This window comes from Labeo rohita, chromosome 1 (assembly GCF_022985175.1).
Source record: "Labeo rohita strain BAU-BD-2019 chromosome 1, IGBB_LRoh.1.0, whole genome shotgun sequence".
NCBI classification, from domain to species: Eukaryota; Metazoa; Chordata; class Actinopteri; order Cypriniformes; family Cyprinidae; genus Labeo; species Labeo rohita.
The window spans coordinates 9484333-9509334 of NC_066869.1; the positions used below are offsets into that span (position 1 = coordinate 9484333).

General features: G+C 34.5%; 2 pseudogenes; both read right to left on the reverse strand.

Moving 5' to 3' along the window:
- Nucleotides 1-79: 79 nt before the first annotated feature.
- On the reverse strand, nt 80-24606 carry LOC127162393 (B-cell receptor CD22-like; annotated as a pseudogene).
- Nucleotides 697-6988, reverse strand: LOC127170009 (B-cell receptor CD22-like; annotated as a pseudogene).
- Nucleotides 24607-25002: the final 396 nt, after the last annotated feature.

The following is a 25002-nucleotide window of genomic DNA, read 5'->3' on the forward strand; positions in this document are numbered from 1 at the left end:
CACTCATTTGACACTGCTGTATATCACTGATGTTTCTCCCACAGTTTGTACATTTGATTGCCTAAAAAACAAAGTGGCATCAGGCTGATTGACCTCTTTTATTGTCATACTGACATTCATTGTCTTCAGATCTGTTCGTCTCTTTCTTTCTGTGATGTTGAACAGTTGTGTACTGGATCTCCTCAGTATCTCTGGATTCAGGAGTTTTTCCTCTGAATCTGTTGGGTTTCACACTGGCATACGGAGCATCATTGACTGTATCAGCTTCAGAAAGAGGCTCATCATGAACTGAAACTCTCTGTGACACGTCAGAACAGAGATCATTCTGAAATACAAGACAATACATAACTAAGACAAATGAATCAGTTTGATGAGTGTAGCTTCTCTGCTTACAGCAGTTTGTCTCAAACTCTTTAGATTAAGTAACTACATCAAATAAAATCAGACCAATGCATTGATGTATAGATTTTCCATCTTTACCTGCACTGTGAGATCTTCAGTTTTATCATCCCTTTGTTTCCTCCTGTAATAATATTATTAACAGCATATGGATAACTCTATTCAGTAAATGTAAGATATGAATGCTGTTTTTTTTTTTTTTTTAGATTTCCAACAGAATTAATTATAAATGAGTCATTGTCTGTTACAATAAAGCAAAATTGATCAAAAACAATAAGCATTTGTTTACTACTGAACTCACATTATAAACCATATGATGATGATGATGATAATGAATCCTCCTCCAGATGCTGCTGTGATCACAATCACATTCCTAACAGCACCATGATGAACTGAAAGAGGAAAATCATGATCATCATAATTAACAAACTGATGAATGATGTGAAGAAACAGGAGTGTTAATAAAAGCTTCACCTGTGACAGTAACAGCGTCTGATCTCTGTGATCCATGTTGATTGTGAGCCTCACAGTAGAAGTGTCCACTCTGTAGTGCACTGAAACTCTGTCCAGATCCAACAGATGAGCTTTCATTCTCCTTAAACCAGCTGAAGTTCAGAGCAGGTGGGTTTGAATCACTGCTGCAGATCAGAGTCACTGAATCACCTTCCACTGTTTCAGCAGATCCATTTATGAACACTGAGACGTTCCTGGGTGGATCTTAATAACAGCCACCAAATTAAGATACATTTGAAATGTTACTAATGTGACTTGAAATTACAAAAAAAAAAAAAACAAACAAACAAACAAAAAAAAAAAAAAAAAAAAAAAAAACTCACACATGACATTTAAATTCACAGCATTAGAGTATTTCTCTCCATGTTTATTTCTGGACTTGCACTTGTATTCTCCACTGTGATCAGAGCTGATCTTTGAGATGCTGTAGATTCTTCCAGATCCTACAAATGTTTTTCCTTTAAACCAGTTGATTTCTGCAGGTGGGTTTGAATCACTGCTGCAGATCAGTGTCACTGAATCTCCCTCCACTTTATTTCACCAGATGGACTGATGGACACTGAGACACTCTTTGGAGGATCTAACACAAATACAAAAACATTAACAAAGTAAATTTGATAGAACACACTTATGAATCATTAATTATTTCACCAGACAGACTGATAGAGATCAAATATTTATCAATATTTATTTACTGTATGTGTAAAGACTGCAGCTTTAGTTACATATGTGCATAGTTTATATGATTTTTCAAAGGTGATCTATTCTTCTACCCTTCTCAGACTCAAAAGTGATCTGTTGTGATTTAGAAAAACATGCTCTAACTTTTCAAATTCATACTTACACATGACATTGAGATGAACAGCAGGAGAGATGTAAGTGTGTCCATGTAGAGCACAGCTATATCTGCCTGCATCCTCTCTTCTGACTGACTGCAGCAGGAGTTCATTGTTTCTGTCTCTTCTCTCAGTTAATGGCTGTGAGTTTCTGTACCAGATGAATGTTGCTCTGTCAGTCAGAGTGCAGCTGCTGTTACATGTCAGACGGACTGAATCTCCCTCTGTCACTCTCTCAGGAGACTCCACCTGAAGATCTGAACACAACACACACATTATATCTAGTGCTGCTGTCACACACTCATTATTATTCAACATGATGCACAGAAGAAGAGTGAAAACTCATGAAATTCACCTGTGACAGTAAGATTTACTCATGGATAACCAGTCCATTTTCCATCTGTTACATTAGTTGTGAATCTGAAATAGTACATGTGTGAATCTTTCTGTGTCACATGATTCAGTCTGATGGTGCAGTTCTGAAGTTTATCTCCCAGATACTGAAGCCTCTGACTGTATTCAGGATCCTCAGACAGATCCGGAGGCTCTTTATGCTTTACACTGTTTTTGGTCCAGAACACTTTCATGATCTGATATCCAGTAGGGTATGTATAAGTGCAGCTCATTATCACTGATGAGTTCTTTAGTGCACAGATGTGTGATTGACTGTATCTTACACCCCAATCAGCACTAGAAACCCCTGAAACAAAATGGATCAACTTTTATTACATTAAATAAATGCCTCATAATAGAAATACAGGCTAATCTTCTTAAAATCTAATGAATGATCTCAGTGTGAATGACTTCATCAGCTTTGAAGAAGGGTGTTGTGGAAAAGGAGAAATGAACACAGCAACAGAAATCAGCCATGAACAACATGCCACACTACAGTCAATCAATGTTTTTTTTTTTTTTATTTTTTTTTTTTTATCAAAGACCCAAAGAGGCACGTGCACACATAGAGGTGGGTGGTGGTGAGCAAAAGACTACCTGTGCCTTGAATTTACAGCTAACTATCCAAAAGACACAAGGCAAATATAGTTAATTTGTCTTGCTAACATCGATGACTCATGAGCTACAACATTTAGCTGAGTTTAGCTAAAGTTTAGCAATAACCCCAATATATATATATATGTGTTTATATATATATATATATATATATATATGTATGTATGTATATATTGTCTTGTGTTAATATATTTAACATTTTGTTTAGAAAAATTGAAATTTTTAAATTTATCTAATCCTGAAATGTCAGTTCCTGTAACAGTTTATTTGTATTACTGTGCTGAGAGTAAATTATTTAATTATTCAGCAGGGGGCACCCATGCTTTGCACTAGTCATCAGTAGTTGAATAACAAAGAAATAGTATTCAGTACATGATGCGCTCCTTGTTTGAACTCTGTCTTTCTTCTATCTTTTAGAACAGGTAAGCTGATAATAATTACTCTAATTAGTGTTGTGTCCGAGTCCAGTCCGAGTCCAGTGTCGAGTCCTATTTTTTAATCAATTAAGCAGAGGTGGGACTTTCAAAGAGTTAACGTTAATAAGATAATTAAATGTCTAATTAAATGATGATTGTGAATTAGTGATGAACACCTGCTGTTATTGAGAATTACATTGGGTCAGATGTTGATGTTTTATTGGTTAAAATGATGCCACCATCAGGGAGATCAATGTTTGCTTTAGACTCTTGAATCTTGACATCCTATGCCAGATCTCTTTCTAATAATGGTTTTATGAAACTGAGTAATCAGTGTCTTTCAATGAGCAGTTATATGTTTTCATACTATGAAAATATATAACTGCTCTTTGAAAAGCACAGTTATATATTTTCATACTATAAAAATATATAACTGCTCTTTGAAAAGCACTGAATGACATAGAGTGAGCTGGCAAGATTGCAGTTGGTTTTTCTTTTAAGGTTATACATGACCAAATCTATGAAGTTATAATATGCAAACAAAGTGTTGTTCTAATAGTTACAATATATTTTAGATATATACAATGCAAAAGATCTCCAGTCATATTTAGAGACACACAGACATCAAGAACCAGCATATGAATCTCAAGAATGGTGACAATCAACAAAATACTTTGTGCTACAATGCATGCTGGGTAAAAACCATAATAAAAACTCCAATCAATGCATGGTATTAAATATATATAGTCACCACTGTTGAGGATCATGTGGTATGTGTTTATGTCTAAAAGCCTGAACTGGTGCAAGTTTCTTTCTTTTTTAAATGTACGTTAAAACGTTAAAAGACTGAAAGCCATGTTCTTAAATGAAAGACAAACCACTTCAAAATGATCATTCATGTTTCGCTATAAACAAAAAGTGTAAACTCATCTGCTAGTTCATAATGCACAACCAGCGGTTATTTGTTTTTGCTATACCAACAACGCAAAAACACTTGTTTTGCAAAAACATTGCAATTGCTCAAAAGCAAAACAGCACTTTGATTAAAGAAAAAGGGGTTCAAGAGCCCAACTAATCCAAATACTGATCTCTCTGATGGTGGCATCATTTTAACCAATAAACATCAACATCTGATCCTCTGTAATTCTCAATAACAGCAGCTGTTCATCATTAATGCACAATCATCATTTACTTAGATACTTAATTATCTTATTAATTTATCTCTTTGAAAGCCCCACCTCTGCTCAATTGATTATAAACTAGGACTCGACATTGGACTCGACACTGGACTCGGACACAGCACTAACTCTAATAACACCAAACAGTATACTGTGTTTACATGGAGTCAAATTTCTGAACTGAGACGGTAAGAATGTTGAATTTGACCGTGATTAAGAGCGTCGAACCGAAAATGACGGATGAGTGTTAAAAATAGTAACTTTCAACATGAGAAGTGAATGTCTAAGTATACAGATAGTTGAAAAATGCAAGCAAAATGAGGCACGACGATAAACTGTTTAGATCTTTACAAATATGGATTAGTTATAGTGACGGGTACACTGTAAAATCTAATTAGTTGGGCTTACTTAAAAAAAGCATGCAAACCGATTGCCTTAAAAAAAAAAAGAAAGTGAAATAAGAATAGTATGTTGTACTGACAAATGCTTAGTTAGTATAGTTTACTTACACGGGAGCTCTAGTAACTAAAAAAGAACTGTAGGGGGTACTTAATCATTTACTTTAGGCTTACACTTGATTTAGTATAGCTACTCATGACTCCCAGAGTGCATTGCGGCATGAATAAATTATGCAATTGGTTTCTTTTACTGCTGTTGTTTTTATTTGCTAATTTTATTTACTGACTTATGTCAGTTTTAACACAACAAAAAGAGAAAATAAAATAATACAATGCTTATTGTCACAATTAATAAAAATAAATAAAATTGAATTGTCACCATTGTTGTGATTCACATGCTGAATGTTGAAGTTTGTGACTTGAGCACATTATCACACATATTAAAGGACTGTCTCAACCAATAAAGTTTTTCAAGGTGTTTATGAAGAAGAATAAAGTTGTAAAAGATCATTAATAAACATAAAAAAAAATTAGCTAAAGAATTGGAAAGATTTAGCTAATCGAAATATCAGAATTTGAAGGTTACCTTCTAAAAGCAACCTACTTATTACTTTTCTTCCCTTGAAATCAAAAACTATGACTTCATGTTGCATTGTTGCATCAATAGGAAGAAAATTATAATAAGAAAAGCAAAGTTCCAAGTGCCCAACCAAACGGAACATTAATCACTATAATGGTAAGTAAAAAAAAAAAAATAATAATAAAAAAATAAATAAATAAAATAAGACACACCAACAACATTTTACGAAAATCAACATCAATTTATGAAGTCAGCTTATGTGATGTTCTCTCAAATATATAGTTGTATTGAAACAACATTCAAGATGACTTTGGGAAATGAGTGAATTTAACTAGTGAAAAATAACTGCATATTAACAATTGCCACCTCAAAAAAAAATATATATATATTTTCTTCTTCTGTTGTTATTTTGCAAATTAGCAACATATTAGTGCACTGCTGCCTCTCTGGTTTATTAATGTCATTGGTTTCTTTGTGGCTACTTGAATATTTTAAGTAAGCATCATTCAAAGTAGTAAGTAAACTGTTTTACTCGCTTGAAAGTAGCTGTAACTTAATAAAACCTAGTAAGTAGTAAGTAAAGATAACTAATTATATCTAAGTAAGGTAAACTATTGGATTTTACAGTGTAGCGAGAGTTAAGGAAAACATGTTTGTGATTACATATGAACATGTGAAGACCTCATTTAGCGTGGTTCTGTCAGCCATTACAATTAAAAGAACATTTGTGAAATACTGTTAATAAGAAAACCGGTCAGATTTAGTTGTAAACTGCTTTTATTTTTCATTTTGTGAGAGTTCCAGGAAAACACTGTGGTTCAGTTAAAATCTAGTTCATCCCTGGTGAAAAACCTAGCATATGCTGGTAGGTATGTTTTGATGCTGGGATGCTGGTTAGGTAGGTTTTGATGCTGGTTTATGCTGGTCCTTTGCTGGTTTATGCTGGTCCTTAGCTGGTTTATGCTGGTCCTTGACCAGCAACATGACCAGTAAAAACCAGCAAAGGACCAGCTTAAACCAGCATCAAAACATACCTACCACCTGCTTAAATTATGTTATTGTAATACTTTTCCTTTATGCTGTGTGAGAGGGGGCACGGTACACATTCAGATCTATTTGATGAGAATGTTCATCAATTTAGAGCCGATATTTTTAAGTGTGGTTTAAAGAGTAAAATATTAAATGTCATATATCTGCATAAACATCTGCACTATAAGACATGTTTTGGTTATAATTCTCTGTTAAAGTGTCTGATACAAAGAAATAGTATTCAGTACATATTGAGCTTCGTGATAGATGCAACAGATGCACTTCTTGCTTAACCTCTGTCTTTCTTCTATCTTTTCGAACAGAAAATAAATGTGTTGCTCTAAGAACGGACGTCACATCTTTCTTTAAAGTGTAACAGTACCAACCATTCTAAGTTTGTGATCTAATGATTCTCTTCTGAGAAAATAGCCAAAAATATCCATGGCCTGTCTGCACAGCCTAACTTCCTGTTTCAAAAGAAAGTGCATCAACATAAAGTACAGAAAACTACTCATTACTGCTCATTATGGAGTGTTTGAAATTAAATAAAACGTCAGTGTTTCTAATGTGAATGTAACAGAGACTCACCATGAATCATGAGCAGAAAGATCAGAGGAAGACGAGGAGCCATTCTGACCGACATCAGCAGAAAATACATCTAGTGTTAGTAAATTCTTTGCAATTCTGAAGATTATTAATACACAACATCAGTGTGTGTAAATGAACTAATTATTCAAATGAACAGAATGTAAGTGTGTTTGTCTTACTGTGTTGAAGCTCATCAGATGAACAGCAGCCAAATGACTGACTGTTTTAACACATTCACTTAGCTCTAGAATGACAGACTGTTTGTGGTTAACACCATTTTTTTGTCCACCAGCGGAAATAGTTAAAGGTTCTCCTTCAACAAGAAAATAACATCACTGAATGAAAACTTACTATAAACAACAACAGAATTGCAATGTACTGTTAAAAGTTAATTTGAACACATATTAAAAAGATGTTTAGCGAACAGGACTGACTTTAGTTTTAATATAAAATAGTTGTCCATTAAATGTATATTGTCTGAAAACTAATTGTCACTTAAACAACTCAAGGCCATTCTGACTGAGAAAAGGTCATGTTTACAATAAAATAAATCAGATATTAGTCATACTTTTTGTCAGTCTATTGAAAAAAAAAAACTTTTTCTTCTGAATGCATTTTTTTATATAAAATATGTATTTTTTACTTTACTGAAGCCCAGATTAGTTTTATTTACCACAAGAATACCTGAGGAGGCTGACAGCCTAAATTCTCTCATTACAAAACGGACCTGAATTGATATTCAAATGATGCAACACCCTTCACCTCTCTCAGAAATGCAGCCTGAAGCAGGAAATGCAAGCAAACACATTCAGATAATGAGGTAAAGGGCCAATATTAAAGCAAACAGAGACTTAAGAAATGAGGGGAATGGATGTGTTTAGTATTAAGATACAAACAAACATGATGGACTTTAAACACAGTGCAGGATAAAATGACATAAAAATGAAGACAAAAATGGAGATTTACAGCTGATGTGCATCATGTTGATGTCAGTAGCAGGAGATGGAGACCTCTGGTGGTATTTTGTGGGTTTGTACAAACACATAAGACACATGAGAGGATCACATAAAATTGATCACTTAAAGGGAAAGTCACAGATATACAAAAGACAGAACAACAGAAGCTGGTAATATTGAGCATTTTGTATATATTTTAGCTTGCAGTGTGACAGGAGCATTGTCCTGCATTCAAATTGCAGGCTGATTGGAAGATGCTTGCAGGGAAGAAACCACATGTTGCTGAAGGAGGTTCTGATAGAGGCCCAAACTCCTGATGCAGAAAACATCCCCCCAAAAATGACACTTCCTCCTCCACCTTTTCATTGGATTCTTTACGTTCTCAGGATTCTGTCTTTTCTCAGTCTGGCACCAAACATACTTTTTTTTTTTTTTTTCATCAAACCCAAATGAATTAAACTTGCTCTCATCACTAAAGTGAATTTTGGACCGGTTCTTATCTCTCCACACAGCATGCTCCTCAGCAAAGATGACCTTAGCCTTTTAATTCTCTCTGCTGAAGTTTGGTCACTGCAGTGTATGCTTTCAGTCTGACTTCTCTTAAACAGAACCTTGCACTGTTCATCCGTGAACTGGCGGGAAATTTTAGCTGCAGTGTTGAATTGATTTCCCACTGACAGTACCTGCATTATCCTCTCTTCTTGTGCATTTGTCTTGCATAGATGACCAGACTTTTGGGGGGACTTGAACAAATTAGTGTCATTGTAAAGAAAATCACAGATTTGGAATAACCAACTTCTATTCCAGAACTTTGAATGACCAATTTTAGAACTGGTTTAACATGATAAACCCTATCACTTCAATACAATGTAATGCATTTTTTATACCACTTTTATTACACAACATTTCACCACATAAATAAGTACTAGTACTTACAGTACTAGTTGGTTAGTTATCCACAGTGTATAAAACAAAATGGCAACAGCAGCGTTTGTGTGAAAAAAGAGAGCGAGTCCATGATACCAGGATGACAGAATTAAAAAAAAAAAATTGTACACATATTGAATTGAGTTTTAATATTTTATTAGCTAACCAAATGGAAAGCTTCCACCAACAACAACAACAAAAAAAAATAAATAAATAAAAAATAAAAAAATAGCAAGCACATAGCACCCACTGAAGTTACCCAGATGAGTCTTTGTTATTGTTATTGGGGAATGACATAGCTTGGAATGTCACAATTGACCAACCAGAATCAAGCATTCCAGAGCCGTGTAATAATTTAATTTAAAACACAGCCACCACAAATTCAGCCTTTACAACTCTTATTTACTTTAAGATCATTCTGAGGTTAAATACAGATTTAAAATCACAACAATAGTTGAAAAGCTGTGATACTGGTTTTGAAATCAAGTGTTTGCAAAGTTATGACAGGAAACATTAACATGTAACAATGCCTTGAAAAAAAAACACTTCATCTTAAAAAAATAAAGCATATGCATAAACCCAAATAGAAAATAAAACAGTTATCAAATAAACGTGTCCTATTCTGTGTCCTAAACTCCTGAAACATCGGTGTCTCATTGTAGAGCAGTCAATGCAATTTATGAGGGAAGTCAATTAAATCTGTAAGTGGGTGTGTGAAAAAATTCAGATGTAACCCCCTTTGTAATCATTAACATTTTCAAAAGTAACTGTAATTTTAATTAGACTTTTTTTTTTTTTCTCAGTAGCTAATTAAAATTACATTTATTTTGTAATTAAATTACGTAATTCCGCTACATGTAACTAGTTACTGCCCAACACTGTATATATATGTCTGTCTATCTATGTACATATATCTGGCTGTTTTTTTGTTTTTGTTTGTTTGTTTGTTTGTTTGTTTTTGTTTTTTGTTTTGTTTTGTTTTTTGTAACAACTACAGTAAAACAATGTTAAACTTGGTTCATTCTGACAGAGCATGGAGCAGAGTAGCCTAGTTTTGGCATCTTGTAGTACACCCCTGTGATGGACTTTTCACTCTCCATTCTTGTTCACAGTGATCTAACAATAATCTGAGTTTGGCACACATTTTATAATGCATGGTCACTCTTAATTAACTCTGTAAAGCCTAATGAAATAAGGGTCTTATTTATTTATTTATTTATTAAAAGATTATTTATTGATTGATTGACTGATTCTTTTTTTATTTATTTTGAAAATCATCACAACCTGAATGTGGATGTTTTAAACTAAATGGCCTTTTATTTGCTTTACTTGTTTTGATCATGTTTGTAGGATTTATAGGGCAGCAGCTAATATTTTGGATCTGGCTTTCTTTCACTTTCGTTGTTGTTATGATGTCTTATGTTTTGCCTCATATAGTCTTATGTCTTTTTCTATTAGTTTATATTTTTATTTTGCCTTTGTTATGACTTTAAATAAAGCCCTTACATTTCTCTGTCCTCGCTCTCTTCTTCCAAAACCTGACAGACTGGAGCAGCAGCAGACGTGTCCGAATGCAGTTGATGAGCTAACTTTACTCTGTCAAGTTTGAAAAAAAAAAAAAAAAATCTCTTGTGGATCCAGACTCATTAGAGAACATCCATGAAAAGTGCTATTCAGAGGTCAGGCATCATTCCCCCAGCACTCCAATCATTCTAGTTGGGAAATTGATCTGAGAGACAACAAGATCATCATTGAAAAGCTGAAAAAGAACAAAGAAACACCCTCAGCTATCGTCAAGGCTGGGCTGGGGCTGAAGAAATAAGAGATGTGAAGTATCTGGAGTGTTCAGCATTAAAAGTGCCTAAAGATGGTGTTTAAAATTTATGGGTCAGTAATAAATAACACTGAAACATTTAAACAAAGCTCTTATAGACATAATTGTTGTATTCATGCAAATTTGCAACAACAAATATTTTATATTGTATTTAATTATTCTAAAAATGTTCGGTGTATGTAAAATTGCACTTTGTCATTTACTATAGTCCCTTAAACATTAATTTGAATGCATTATTGTACTGTGAGGTAAATTTGCAGTCCCTAAGCCTAGTCGAACAGCGAATATCAAACCTAAAAACTAACTTCACTGCGCTTATGATGACAGAACAAGACGAGAGTAAAGACAACACTTAGGATGACATTTAGCATAGCATTTAGGACAAAAGAATAAAAGAATAAAATGACAGAAAAAAAATAACAATAAGGATGACAGTAAAAACAACAGAGAAAAAGACAGCAGGATGACAGATTAAGAGAACGTCAACAGACAACATACATGTCAACATATACTGATTTACCTGAACAAGTATAGGCAATGACTGTAGACAAAGAAAAATGTATAGTACAAAGCAGTCAAATAATTTTTGGCACAAATGGAACCCCATGCAAATTAGATGTTTCATTATTTTGTTTGATGTTACTATCATGGTAACAAGCTTCAAAAACAAGTTTCAAGTCAAATCCCAAGTCCACAAAGAGTTGAAGAGATGAACACCTGCTGTTAACAAGCAGCATCACTGAAGAAAAGAAGAAGAAGAAAAAAAAACACAAAAACTACAATTGACTTCAACCACAACCTTGGATTAAATCAACTGAGGAAAAAAAAACAAAACAAAAAGCAGCTCCAGCAATGTAACACTCTTAGAAACATCCCTAAGACATCATATCAATTTAAAGTACACCAAAGTCTCATATAATAAATTAAACCCCTTAACAACACAGAATATCACAAATGAATGATGTTACTTTTGAAGGTATTTACTTTTTAACTACAAATGCTTGCCTTGGTCCAACTCTGTTTACCTCATACATGATGTATATAGGTTGGGAACATGGCACATGTGGATTATTTTAAAGATGCCTAAATATGGATTTTAGATGGTAAAAATTGTCTATGTTGAGTCCTGTTCACTTCAGGAGAGAGGGAAAAAAAAAAACTTTGGCTGAAGAAAGAAAGTTACATACATCTTGGATGGTCATTGTAAATAATCAGGAACTGTTCATGTCTAAGTGAACTATTCCTTTAAATATGATTTTTCTTGCTATGTACTATAAAGACTGTATAGCAATGGTATATCCAAGTCTGTGGAATAATTGTTGGAGGAGATTAATTGCTAGTTCTGGTTATGTTAACAGCCAGGGGCATAGGCCTCCTTCCCCATCTTCCCCAGAGTATACACCCGTGGCTGATGTTTTTCTTTTGTTCCTGAAATCTTTAATTTTATCTGCAATCATTTTTCCACCTGCTCCTCCTGAGACAGCTACCCCTCCTATCAGAAATAATGCAGGTACAACCACTGCTCCAGTAGCAACTAGTGCTGCACCTCCAGCTATTGCTGCTGCTCCACCTACCGCAGCTGCTCCCACTAATGCTGCTTTTTTAACCTTCTTTTTCAGCATGTCTTTTTCTTCCTGCCTTATCTTTTTTACACCTGCTTTCCACTTTCTCTCTTCTTCCTCTCTACGCTTCTTCTCTTCTTCCCTAATTTTTATCTGAGCATCTCTGTACATCTCATTTGTATAATGCTGTCCTCCATTTTCCATCACCATTCTGTCTATCTTCTCTAGCAGTTCAGTGACCTGTGCTCGATTCTTATCTTTATCGAAAACGTGATATCTTCCTTTACACTGTTCAACTAGCTCATTAATCTGCTTGTTTTTGTTGAGAAAGTCCTCTATAGATGTTTCTAACTGATCTCCTCTAGTGAACAGGATGATGGTGTAATGTGCAGCATCTTCTCCAAAGTTCTCCTGGATCCATTGAACTGTTTTTTTCTCTTCATTTGTGAATCTGTCATCCAGTCTGATGACCAGCAGAAACACATGAGGACCAGGAGCAGACATCTCCACACACTTCACTATTTCTTTCTTCAGTTGTTTTTACCGATTTTTGTATCAAACAGTCCTGGAGTGTCGATCACTGAGATGATTTTGCCATCTACCATCTGCTGATGTTTCTGTGATTTCTTAGTCACAGATTTACCATGGAAAATAAAATACCCTTTGTCAATTATTGTTGATGAGCTTTTTCCGGCTCCAAACCATCAAATTGAGATCTGCCATTTTATAGAAGATAAATATGCGAAATAAAAGTCATACTGGTAAGTTAAAACCTAAATTATCCAACATCTCTAAATTATCCTTTTTTTGTTTTTGTTTACTGCATATTTAAATATGTACAGGCCATCTGGCATTGTCTCTCGACACAAATTTTTCTTTCTTTCTTTCTTTCTTTCTTTCTTCTCCTATGTTATGTGCCTGTGCTTTGTGGACATGGGTAGACAAATAAGGATAACATCTGCATGGCATTTTGACTATTAGATTGTCTTCTAAAAGTAATTTTTACAATTATTAAATAATAAAAAGTGAATTATGAATTGATAGTAACATAATGTCACAAGTTTTGTGCCACTGTATTTTTAATAAATCATTTAGGAAAACTGTACAAAAATAATTTATTAAAAGTTCTCACCTGCTTCGATCAAGTTTTTTACTGGTGTCTGTTGGTTCTCCTGGCCGTCCATTGCAAATCTGTCCCACACTGTTTTAAATGGCTCTTGTTTTTTCCTTTCTCATTTTTTTCCTCTTTTTTTCCTTTTCTATTCTGATCTTGGTTGAAGGCTTTGGCTTTAAGTAAACATCATTGTTGTAATGGTGGTGATTATTCTCTTTGATGATTTGATCAATCTTCTCTAGAAGCTCTGTGATATGAGTTAATTGAATCACATTTTTACTGTTGATCACATGATAATTATTTCTGCAGTGACTGACCATCATTTGAAATTTTGTATCAAGCATAAAATACATCCATTCTCTCTTTGACATTTGTTCTCTTCCAATAAACAGCACCATGGTGAACTTCAAAGCTTGAGCCCCAAAGTTCTCCTGAATTTGCTCCACAACGTTCCTCTCATCCTTCACAAAGGTCTCCAGGTTGATGACGACTCTTTACCATCTGCTGCTTCATCTCTTCATCAGTCAGATGAGTGCTGAAGAATCCTGGAGTGTCGATGATGGAGATGTTTCTGTCTTCTACTCTTCCTGTCTGTATCTCACTTTTTCTGGTTCTGCTCTCTTTAAATACCTCTCCACCCAGTATTGCATTTCCAAGTGAACTTTTTCCACCTCCAGAGACTCCCAGCAGCACAATCCTCAGACATTCACCTGAATCACCTGTCAAACAGTTCATGCTATTAGCTGATCTTGTAGATTTATAAATGCTGATCCTAACATGCCTGGTATTCAACCCCAGTAATTTACCCCTCTATTTGTGTTAGATATGGTTGAAGATGGTTGAAATTGAAGTTGTCCTTGAACACTATGGAAGATTTTAATGTCAATTATATTATTTATGTGTACTTCCCTGAACAATCAATTGAATATTTAAGGTAATTGTTTAGATCTGTTCACATAATGATGGCGTTTATGTCCCCTGTGCACACATAGTTCTCCATTACTAGTAGAGCTTAATTACTGTGGAATTTATATTGTCACAGTACTTAAATCTTCCTTATAACACTTCACACATTTATTTTTACCCTGATGAATCAAACACTCACACATTAATACCCTTTTAATTTCAGCTGGTTTTGTTGTTGGTTTGCAAACTTTAATGTATTTTTCTTGTACTTCTTGTACTTCAAACATACATTATAAATACTGAGAATAAAATGTGCCAGATCCTGTATGCTTTTTAAACATCTCCAAATGTCAACTGACCAAGCCCAGGCTAGTTAACATTTTGAGAAACAAATAGCATTGTGACACTGTCACATAAAAGACATGTTTTTTTCTGCTCTATTTATTACAATGGTTTAATGTATTATACATTTTTTAGTCCATTTTATTCCTCTTAACCTTTTAAGTGTGTGTATGTCTTTAAGAAATGAATGGTTGGCCTGTCATGTGACCAGTCACATGACATGAAGCAAGAGCTATATAAAGAGAGCAGCATGTTAAACAAATAGGATTATGTCAGGGATAATAGAAGATAGAATTGTGACAATGTATAATGGATATACTGCAGTTTATACAGATGGTTCCAAGAGCTTGGATACAGGAAAGACAGGTTTTGGTGTTTTTGTACCAGGATTAGGAATTTTATTAAAGAAAAGAACTGCAGATCACTTGGCAAAATATACAGTAGAATTGATGGCTGTAATTGCTGCTCTACTGGATAGAGGAAAGTGGCTTGAAGAAAGTAATTATATGTTCAGACTCCAGTTCAGCATTGATTTCAATTAAATCATTATCATCAAAGAATAGGCAGGACTGCATATATGGAATATATGACATTTTATTTAGACTCCAGAAAATAAATGCGGTAATAGAATTCATGATGGTTCCAGCTCACATAGGAGTTAAAGGAAATTAAGATGCAGATGTTTAAGATAAAGAGGCATGTAATCTAGATGAGATTATGGGAATCCTGTATAGTAAATCTGAAGCAAAAGTAACAGTTAAAAATAGCATAATAATGGAATGGCAATATAACAGGAATGGGAAGTAATGGGCAGACATTACTATAGAATTCAGGACAAAGGAAATAAGAGGGTATGTAAAGGGAATAGTAAAGCAGAAGGTACAATTATGCAATTGAGAATGGGACACACGGGGTTAAATAAAACATTACACTTAATAGTGTGTGTTTTGTTTTGTTTTGTTTTGTTTTGTTTTATTTATTATTATTATCTGGGAGGTAGTTGACTCAGGCCCACACTCCAGTATAGTAGGTGGCAGTAATGCACCTTAACGTTACAAGCTGACCGCTGTTAAAACAATGAAGAAGAAGACGAACAAACAGGATCAGTCACAAAACTTACCTGTTGTTATTTTAGAGCTCACTTTTCAGGACACCATCTTCAAACTTTGGATTACACTTTCTGTGGATTGTATATACACTGGTGGACACTCACATTGGGCTTATCAACACACTGGACTGTTCTTGGACTGTTTTAGGGTATGAACTGTATTCTTTTTACAGACTGAGTTTACCTGGTTTTATCGTGTTGTTTTAAGTCTTTTATGTGAATATTGTAAATACACCATTTCTATTTAAACCAATTTCCAATTTCCTTTTATGTCATTCTTTTAACCACTAGTCATCTCTCACAGTTAAATCCGACTTCATTTTACTCTTGTAACTCGGCTGATAAGGCTGAGTGTTACAGCATAAAAATATGCTGATAACAATTTAGATGTTTGCTCAAACGTAACAGTCATTTATTCATTTGGCTGGCAATGCAACTTGCAGTGTACATTTCAACAGTATATTGTCTGATCAAACCCACAACCTTAGTGTTTCGAGCACTAAACTTTACCAGTTAAACAAACCTTAATGGTTGCTTAATACTATAATTTTGAAGGGAAAAAAAAGGTCATTGCACACTGAAGTCCAAAATTTCTGTCTGAATTTTTCACAAGTTAAAAATGACATATGACCTCATGTTGCGTCAATCACGTTTACACACTGCCTTTCGTCCGTCCTAAAAAAGTTCAGATCAGGTTTGGTTTTCTGTGTTTTTGCATCCATAGCAAGCATTTTGATATGAAAGGAAAATTTTGGAGTGTGCAATGACCTTAAATTTCATACTAATATCATAAAGAAGTGCATGGTGAAACATATGTAAAGATTGTAGAACAAAATATATGTAAAGAATGTAGAACAAAATACTATAATGTGACCAATAAATGCATGAAAATGATCTTAAAAGCTTACTAAATGTTTATTTTGTCTTGTCAGTGCCAGAAACAAAAGCCATATTCTAAATATTGTTATTCTCAGTATTATATTAATCAACCTGTAGTCTGAGTGGTTATATTTGGATATTTAATTTAGACTGACCTTTATATTCTGATGCCATTATGTCTCTTGCAGTTTGTATTTGTTGTTCAGAGGCCCTCTGTCTTTGGCTGATTGTATGAACTGAATAAAAGAAACTAAACTGCCTCATACTCTAAATATTACCCATCACCACCCATTGGCTGTTTAGACACCATTCCACATGACAAAAGCACTTTGGGAATTCCCAGAAACAGTTTTGAAATTTCAAATCAGTGATCTGTGCATGCACTCTAAAAATGCTGGGTTAAATATAAACTCAGATAAGTGTCAGATTTCAAATTCTGTCCATTTCATTAGGAAATTCAAGCAATAAATACCGTCTTGGCCCTCTTCAGTGTGGCGAGATGGATCGTTGTAGCTTGCATACTCATCTGTGCATAATCAAACGCATGGAAAACATTCGTGACAGTTTCTTTTTTGTTCTCGATCCAGTGCTCAGCTGGTCACTGAAGTGCACTCACCACCAACTGGACAGGGGTGGGAATTACAGCTACAATTTTACAATAGATCATCCTCAGTGTAATCCATCAAAATGATGGACGGTCTTCAGATTTTTCCATCACAGATAAAAAAAAAAAAAAATCTATATATAGGCAGATAGATAGATAGATAGATGACCGTCATGGCTCTGGAAGCCTAGAACATTGTTGTAGACCATGCACCTGGTCTTTCCGGTGTGCTCTACGGCACAGTTCATCCACAAACCCTGCCAAATGTTTCGTGCCGTGACGATGTTTGCAGCAAACAAATACCATGCCACCCCACATTTGAAGAACACAAATGACAACGCTAAGGATCCAACCACTAATGCCCAGGGCAATGTCCCCGATATCCATTCCCTTTGACATCAGCCTACTTTTCTTTTTTTTTTTTTTTTTTTTTTTTTTTTTTTTTATCTAGGAAAAGGAAATATTGCTTAGTCACAAATTTCACATGCAAATGAAACAGTACTATCAAACAGAAGAACTTTCCATTGTAAACTTATTCCCACAAACACTGTGTGAAATAGATAAACAAGCTCAGGCAGGAAAAAAAAAGCACCTGGAAATACATCAGTCATCAAGTGGGTGAATAATTCATCTGAATTGCACAAAATAGTTCATACTGAAGATGTGAAAGATCCTAAACCTTCCTAGGATTCAAGGCAGCATTTATTAATGGATTTTATTGACTGACTTTTTGATGATGATGATTAAGAGTATTGGTCTTTGGGGTTTTCACAGAAGTGTTTGTTATTGTATAAATATTAAGTAATGAGATACTAACAAACTCTGTTCACATTAAACAAACAGCTTCATACTTACAACAACAACATTTGCAGAGAGCACATACATGTGTGCTAAATGATTTGCTCTAGATAGAAATGTGTCAAATAATTTGTTTTTTATTATATATATATATATATATATATATATATATATATATATATATATATATATATATATACATATATATATATATATATATATATTGGACATTCCATTCATTCCTATGGCTGGGTCAAACTGAAATTGAGACCATTTTATTAATCGCACAGAGACCTCTAGAATGATACTACACATGAAGGGGAAAAATATATTTATAAGATCTATCATGTGTGGTATTCTTGGTGTTTTTAATGGAACCTTTTGGGGGAAAAGTGTGAGAGGGAAAGGCAGAGATGGCTGTCTTCTCCATATTAGTTTTATTCTTTTGTTGCTTAACATCTGTTTTTGTGAGAGTTCCTGGACTTTAATTTCATGAGGAAAAAATTTCACCCCTTTATAAAAACATAGACATCTTATTTTCCTCCCTTCTGTCTGCTTTATATATGTGTGAATTCTGTATTTTTTTTTTTTTTTTTTTTTTTTTTTTTTGTTTTTTGTTTTTTGTTTGTTTTTGTTTTTGTTTTCTTTTCTGCTAAAGTGAAACTGAAAGTAAATAGTGCTCTGTCTTGCAAAGTCCTGATTTAAAAGAAAAGATAGAAGATAATGAGATAAGGTCTATATTTACAAATACCATGCCACCCCACACTGGAAGAACACAAATGACAATGCTAAGGATCCAACCACTAATGCCCAGGGCAATGTCAAAAAGGAAATATTGCTTAGTCACAAATTTAGCAAGCAAATGAAACAGTATTATCAAACAGAAGATAAAAAATTGAGCAAGAAATGCAATTTACCAAGTGATTAGATGTTAATAAAGATATACGCATCCCAATTCTTATTTTCTTTGACTGTGAAGCCTGGCCGCCTTTATATTCCCAAAGAGCGAGTGGAGGAGGACCTTTACAGGATGAGATGTGATACAGGTTCGTGCATGTTCTCTGCCTGATGGTCGATACTGGGAGAAGAACAGAATGTTGGGATTGGCTTTCTATTGTAATCTTATTCCTACAAACACTGTGTGAAACAGATAAACAAGCTAGATAAAAAAAGCACCTGCAAGCACATCAGTAATCAAGTGGGTGAATAATACACCTAAATTGCACAAAATAGTTCATATTGAAGACGTGAAAGATTTTAAACCTTCTTAGGGTTCAAGAGAGCATTGATTAATGGATTTTATTGACTGACTTTGATGATGATGATGATGATGATGATGATGATTAATAGTATTGGTCTTCATTTAGTATTTTCTGGTCACATTAAACAAACAGCTTCATACTTACAACAACAACATTTGCAGAGAGCACATACATGTGTGCTCAAAATGAGCCTAAAACACAAAATAATTAACCTAATTAGTTAAGATTCATTTCCAAAATCACACACATAAAATAATTTAATAATAAAATAAACTCACACATTTTTATTAATAGAAAACAACAAGAGATAATTCAGTGATGTTTTGACTACTGAACTAGAAAATGTCCCTGATTTGCTCTATACAAAAATGTGTCAAATAATTTGTTACGTTTTGTGTTTTTATTTATATTTTGCATTCTTGCTTATGTGTTTGGATATATTCCATCAGTCACTGAGTGTCTCAGATGCAGGAAAGACCAAATAAGGACACATGAGAGAAAAACCAACAAAACAGTCTACAGGGGTGTGACACTTGTCTGTCTACTTTATATGTGTGAATTCTGCAGTTTTTTTTTCTGCTAAAGTGAAACTGAAAGTAAACCATGCTCTGTCTAGAAAACTCCTGATTTACAAGAAAAGATACAAGACATTGTGATAAGGTCTATATTTACATAAGAACATTAAAAATGTGCAAACAGCACCTGTACTGCTGCAAAATGAATCAAATGAATGCACTCTCCATTCTTTTCACAGTGATCTCACAATAATGATAACAGTGTTTGGCACAAAAATGCTGCCCGGGTGGGCCTAAACCTGTCCCCAGCAAGTAAATGTTTAATTCTCTGAAGTGACTGTATAAACATCATCAGCTGCAACATGAACTCACCTGAGAGGAGAAAATAATGAAGCAAAGGATAATGAGAAGAAACCGAGAGGCTATTCAAAAAATAGTGCTGTATTTACGGTGTGAGTGGATTGGTTAATTGGTGTTTTTAATATGTATATAAATACATATTGGTTTTATCTTTATATTGGTTTGATCAGGTATAACTTAATGTATTCAAGTATATTTTATTTATGGGTCAGTAAAAATGCTGAAACATTAAAACGAAGGTCTTATAAACATAATTGTTGTATTCATTCATGAATATTTGCAACAACAAATGTATTTAATGATTCTAAAAATGTTCAGTGTATGTAAAATTGTACTTTGAACACATTGCTTACACAATGTAATCGTAACTTTTTTTTTTTTTTTATAAATATCATGTTATCTTTTTTTTTTCTTGTTTTCTACACTATGACCTCAACAAAACCCTTTATAAAAAGGTTAAAATATGTGATATTTGCAAAATATGTAATTCCTAAACATTATGTACACAATGATGCACTTTGATGGAAAGTGCATCAAGCAAATGTATATATTTAGACATTGTATTTGTTATTTTGCATCTGTTTATATTTATTTAAAAGGTTTTACAGCACTTTTTAAGAATCAGTATTTTCAGGTATAATTTTAAATACTAATAAGCAGAATGTAATACCTATCAAACAACAAGCTAAAGAAGAAAATAAAATAATATCTCATCAGAGTAGCAAATAGAAAGTTTTTTTTTTAAATAAAGTAGTTGCATTTCAATAATGTTTTATGTCGATCCATGAACAGTAATTCACACATTAACCACTAGAGGTCATTCAGTCTGTTTAAAGTCACTACAGAATTACACTGCGTGGATGTTTATAAAGTGAAAAGTGAAAAGTGAAAGTGACAACGTGTGACCCATAGACGAATAGTCAAAATTCATTTAACCCATCATGAGTGCACACACACACACACACACCCCCAGAGCAGTGGGCAGCCATTGCTCCAGCGCCCGGGGAGCAACTGGGAGTTCAGTGCCTTGTTCAAGGGCACTTCAGTCATGGTATTGAAGGTGAAAGAGCAATAATTCACAATCCCCACCTTCAATTCCTGCTGTGTGGGAATCGAAGACACCTTTATTACACTGCCTGTCTCTCTAAACATTAGGCCGTGACTGCCCCTAATCAGAGCTGTGTTTCCCAAAAGCATCATAAGTCTAAGTTGATCATAGCTCCATTGGTGACAATGGTTTAATGATCAACTTAAGCTTACAATGCTTTTGGGAAATGCAGCCCAGGTTTATTGAAGCATTATGAATAGATCTAATAACATACAAGGTTAAACAAGTAGAAACTCTTCATAAAGCACACAACACTCTGTCACTCATTTTACACTGCTGTAGATCACTGAAGACTCTTCCAAAGTTTGTACATTTGATCGCCTAAAAAACAAACAAAATAGGACAACAGTGATGTTAGAGTTCAGATCTGTGCTGGTGAAGCTAGTACTCATTAAGTTAGTGCTGGTTAAGTTGTTTTTTCTCACCTCACAGCAGCATCAGGCTGATGAACTCTTATATTGTCATACTGACATTCATTGTCTTCAATCTGTTTGTTCTCTTTCTTTCGATGATGTTGGACAGTTGTGTACTGGATCTCCTCAGTATCTCTGGATTCAGGAGTTTTTCCTCTGAATCTGTTGGGTTTCACACTGGCAAACTGAGCATCATTGACTGTATCAGCTTCAGAAAGAGGCTCATCATGAACTGAAACTCTCCTTGACATGTCAGAATAGAGATCACTCTGAAATACAAGACAATAAATCATTATTAATTAAGAAATGTTAATCAGTTTTAACTGAAATGTATATTCTCAACCTAGAGCAGTTTGTCTCAAATTAGATCAAGTGTCACATCAGATGAAATCAATCAATTTGATCAATTTGTTGATTGTAAAATACAGATATTTTTCTGCTTTACCTGTTTGACTGTGAGATCTTCAGTTTTAACACCCCTTTGTTTCATCCTGTGATAATATCATTAACAGCATATGATAACTCTATTCAATAATTTAAAAAAAAAAAAAAATGAATGTTGTTTTTTAAGATTACTATCAAATATAATCTAGTAATTACCTGCTGCATTTAACCAAAAGTGAACAAATACAATCACAGTGTTTTTTTCCCCCTATTGAACTCACATTATAAACCATATGATGATGATGATGATGATGATGATGATGATGATGAATCCTCCTCCAGATGCCGCTGTGATCACAAACACATTTCTACCAGCACCATGATGAACTGAAAGAGGAAGATCATCATAATTAACAAACTGATGAATGATGTGAAGATACAGGAGTGTTAATAAAAGCTTCACCTGTGACAGTAACAGCGTCTGATCTCTGAGATCCATGTTGATTGTGAGCCTCACAGTAGAAGCGTCCACTCTGTAGTGCACTGAAACTCTGTCCAGATCCAACAGCTGAGGATTCATCCTCCTTAAACCAGCTGAAGTTCAGAGCAGGTGGGTTTGAATCACTGCTGCAGATCAGAGTCACTGAATCACCTTCCACTATTTCAGCAGATCCATTTATGGACACTGACATGCTCTTGGGAGGATCTAATAACAGCCACAAAAATAATACCTCTGACACAATTGAACCTGGATATATAATATATAATATAAAATATCATAAATTATGTTTTATACTCACACATGACGTTTAAAGTCACATTATCAGAGTATTCCTCTCCATGTTTATTTCTGGACTTGCACTGGAGCTGATCGTGAGATGCTGTAGATTCTTCCAGATCCTACAAACATTTCTCCTTTAAACCAGTTGATTTCTGTGGGTTTGAATCACTGCTGCAGATCAGAGTCACTGAATCTCCCTCCACTATTTCACCAGATGGACACACTGAAAACATTAACAATCAAAGTAAATATCACACACTGATATCATTATTTCACCAGATGGACAGAAAGAGATCAGAGGATTAACTGGAGTATCTGGTGTCAGAGAGAAGTACAGTATTTACAGGACTTTTAAAAAAAAAACTTAGTAAGGTGTAACCAGTCCAATACTGCTCTGAGTTTTATTTGAACCAGTGACAACCATGCTAACAAGAATGCTAAAGACTGCAGCTTCAGTTACATTGTGATGTAGAAAAACATACTCTACTTTTTTTTTCAGACATACAGTCAGAGATATCAAGTCTTGAATAGTTTCTTTTCAAAAACAAAAACTTCTCAAATTCATACTTACACATGACATTGAGATGAACAGCAGGAGAGATGTAAGTGTGTCCATGTAGAGCACAGCTATATCTGCCTGCATCCTCTCTTCTGACTGACTGCAGCAGGAGTTCATTGTTTCTGTCTCTTCTCTCAGTTAATGGCTGTGAGTTTCTGTACCAGATGAATGTTGCTCTGTCAGTCAGAGTGCAGCTGCTTTTACATGTCAGACGGACTGAATCTCCCTCTGTCACTCTCTCAGGAGACTCCACCTGAAGATCTGAACACAACACACACATTATATCTAGTGCTGCTGTCACACACTCATTATTATTCAACATAATGCACAGAAGAAGAGTGAAACCTCATGAAAGTCACCTGTGACAGTAAGACTCACTCCTGGTTCACCAAGCCATTTTCCAGCAGGTTTATCAGTGATGAATCTGAAACAGTACATGTGTGAATCTTTCTGTGTCACATGATTCAGTCTGATGGTGCAGTTCTGCTGTTTATCTCCCAGATACTGAAGCCTCTGACTGTATTCAGGATCCTCAGACAGATCTGGAAGGCTCTACACCCTTTACAGGGTTTTTGGTCCAGAACACTTTCTTGATCTGATATCCAGTAGGGTATGTATAATGCAGCTCATTATCACTGATGAGTTCTTTAGTGCACAGATGTGTGAATGACTGTAACTCACACCCCAACCAGCACTAGAAACCCCTGAAACACAATTCAGTACAACACTGTTTCAGCTAAATTGACAATGAAAACACATAAAACATTTATTATGTGAAACTGATGCCTCATAAGATATACAGGCTAATCTTCAGCTGTAAAGGAAGGTGTTACAGAAAAACAGAAATGAGCAAAGGGACAAACATTAGCCATGGACAACATGCTACACTATAAAAAAAAAAAAATAAATGTTGATAAAACAATGTTGATTTTTATTGAAGACCCAGTGGCATTAAAATATGAGTTTTGTGGCTTTTAGTTGTCATCTGTCAGTTCTGAGTTTGTAATCTAAAGATTTTCTTCTGAGAAAATGGCCAAAAATATGCATGGCCTGTCTGCACTGCCTAGCTTCCTGTTTCAAAAGGAAGTACAAAAACAAAGTACAGACAACAGCTCATTACTTGCTCATTATGGGGTGAAAATGAAAATCAGAATATTTCAAATGTGAATGTAACAGAGACTCACTGTGAATCATGAGCAGAAAGATCAGAGGAAGACGAGGAGCCATTCTGACCAACATCATCATCAAATATATCTATAATACAGCATTAATCAGCACTTATACACTCATAAACCATATATGTATATTAGTATGTACATTATGTACATCTCAGCTCTTAATGTTAGTAAGACCTTTGCACATCTGAAGATTATTACTGCACAACATCAGTGTGTGTAAATGAACTGATCAATGAGATGAACAGAAGATATTTCTCATGTCAGGAATCGTGTTATAAGAGCTTCATCTATAGAAATAATCATCAGATTTCATTGAAGTACGAGCGAGTTTGTCTTACCGTGTTGAAGCTCATCAGTTCAGCAGCAACCAAATGACTGAATGTTTTGACACATGCACTTTTAGTTCTAGACTTTATGTGGTTAACACAGTTTTTTTAACACACTGAAATGTATCTATCTCTCCTTCC